Raw genomic sequence first — 2,635 nt, forward strand, 5'->3', positions numbered from 1 at the left:
TTTCTGTTTATCCTCCCTTGTTTTCAGATCCACTGGGGATAGAGAGATCCCCCCACCATTTTTTAGGCACCCATGTCCCCCTTGCAAGGAAAGAACAGCATAAAGTCAAATGGCTAAGGACATGGAAGCAACCTAAGTGTCCATCGACAGATGAATGGATAAAGATGTGGCACATATATACAATGGAATATTACTCAGCCATAAAAAGAAACAAAATTGAGTTATTTGTAGCAAGGTGGATGGACTTAGAGTCTGTCATACAGGGTGAAGTAAGTCAGAAAGAGAAAAACAAATACCATATGCTAACACATATATACGGAATCTAAGAAAAAGGGGAAAAAAAGGTTCTGGGCAGGACAGGAATAAAGACGCAGACATAGAGGACACGGGGAGGGGGAAGGGTAAGCTGGGATGAAGTGAGAGAGTGGCATGGGCATATATACACTACCAAATGTAAAATAGATAGCTAGTGGGAAGCAGCCACATAGCACAGGGAGATCAGCTCAGTGCTTTGTGACCACCTAGAGGGGTGGGATAGGGAAGGTGGGAGGGAGACGCAAGAGGGAGGAGATATGGGGATATATGTATATGTATAGCTGATTCACTTTGTTATAAAGCAGAAACTAACACATCATTGTAAAGCAATTATACTCCAATAAAGATGTTTTAAAAAAAAGTCAAATGGCTACAGTATTAGTGTAAGGGAAGCTCCAACCTGAAGAACTGAGCATACACAGGACTTGAAGGTCACTGTCACTCTTTTGGCTCTTGGTTCAGGGATGGAGCAGAGGCTAGAACTCCAGGGCAAGAGATACCTTATTCTTTATGGGGAGGGGTCCAGGCCATGGTTTCATCAAGTACCCTGGAACTGCATCTGGAGGGCAGACGCCCCCTTCCCTGATGTCCTACACGTTAAATCACTGAATCCCCAGGATGACCCTGCAAGAGAGGCCTATATCCCCAATTTGCAAATGGAGATACTGAGGCCAAGAAGGGAAATGACTTCAGCAATGTTACCCAGCTTCCCCTAAAGACCGAGCCTCAGGGCAGGAGACCCCCAAGCTGTGGATGAAATGCTCAGAGTTCTGAGAGGGGGAGAAGTGGGGTTCCCAGGCAGGCCCCAGCTTGGTCAGGAAGGTTCAGGAGATGGAGACCAGTTCCCCTCTCCCCAACCTCAGACTCCAGTTGCCATGACAACAGGGCCTCCATTCCGGGTGTTTGTTGGAAATTTGCATTTTAATGGAGATGTAATTAGAATTTAAAAGCTGAGGCTGGAAGGGACAGAATCCTTCCCAGTCCCAGGGGAGCCAGAACCCCCCCCTCTCACAACTCACCCTCTGCTCCACCCAGAGCCCTATTCTGACACTTTCACAACCACTATACTCCTGGCGTCCGTCCCCACTGCCCAGATGGGGACCCTGAGGCCCCGAGCAGAGAAGGGACTTATTCAGGATCTCACAGCGAGGACAAGTCCCCAAGGTCTGCTCTGCCTAAGGACTCCCAAATTGACCCCCTCCGTGGTGGTGAGGTCTCAGAGCAGGAGTTGGCTGGAGGCAGGGGTGCTGGCTTGCTGAGGGCCCCTCAAGTCCTCCCCTCACTCTTCCAAGCTCACCCTTCCTCTCCCTGTAACCTCACAACCTCTCAGTGGCCCTGGGGGCCTGGCAGGGCTGGGGGACTCCTCCCATCTCAGCCCAGGGGGACCTGAGCCCCAAGGGGTGTGCCACGGCCACACAGCAGCTCCAGTGGCAGAGCTGTGCCTTTGGCTGGTCAGCGCTGAGCCCTTGAAAATATCCCACCCTTGACCCCCCACCCAGAGCCACTATCTGACCCCAGATCTCCGTGGAGAATTTCTAGCAGCTTCTTCCTGTGTCTTTATTAAGTTCTTAAAATCAGTCATGCCAGCAATTTTGTCTTTTCAAATCGTTGAAAAGAAACCACTCTGCCTCTGCCTGGACCCCCCCAGACAGGCTGCTGTCCCTGGGGACTGTCTATGGGCACCACCCTAAACTCCACAAACCCTGGGGTCACAAACACAGGCCCTCAAGAGGCAGAAAAGGCTCACACCTGCTGAGAGTGTAACACGAGTGTGTGAGCAGCACAGGACCCAGATCCCTTGTTCACCTAAAATCCACTTCCCTGCACATGGCCTGGCTCCTAGTATGGGCTCAGCAGATGTTTATTGAGTGAATAGATGATTAAGCGCCAGGCCTGGTGATGAGGACATGCCATGCAAACTCCCACTGCACCCTCCCCTTCCACAGACCCGCCCCCACAAGAGCCCCCATGAAGCTCAGAGAGGCCATGTAACCTCCCCGGGTCACACAGCTGGTAGGTGGCAAAGGCTACATTTGAACACAGACCCGCTGACTCCAGGCTCTTGAGCATTACTCTCCCCTTGTGCTGATCACAAGAGCATGGAGGTCCAGCAGCTACATACATGTGCAGGTCACACTCACAAACGTGGACACGGGTCCCACGGGCACACTGCTGGCCCACATGGCAATCCTTTATTTTCAAACATACAGTGCTTACTCTGTGCCCAATGTGCTGTTCCAAGTATATACTTTGTACTCAATCCTCACAGCCACCCTGCAAGGTAGGGACCATTAACATACAGATGAGGAAACCAAGGCAC

The sequence above is a fragment of the Balaenoptera acutorostrata genome, chromosome 11 (genome assembly GCF_949987535.1).
Source record: "Balaenoptera acutorostrata chromosome 11, mBalAcu1.1, whole genome shotgun sequence".
NCBI lineage: Eukaryota > Metazoa > Chordata > Mammalia > Artiodactyla > Balaenopteridae > Balaenoptera > Balaenoptera acutorostrata.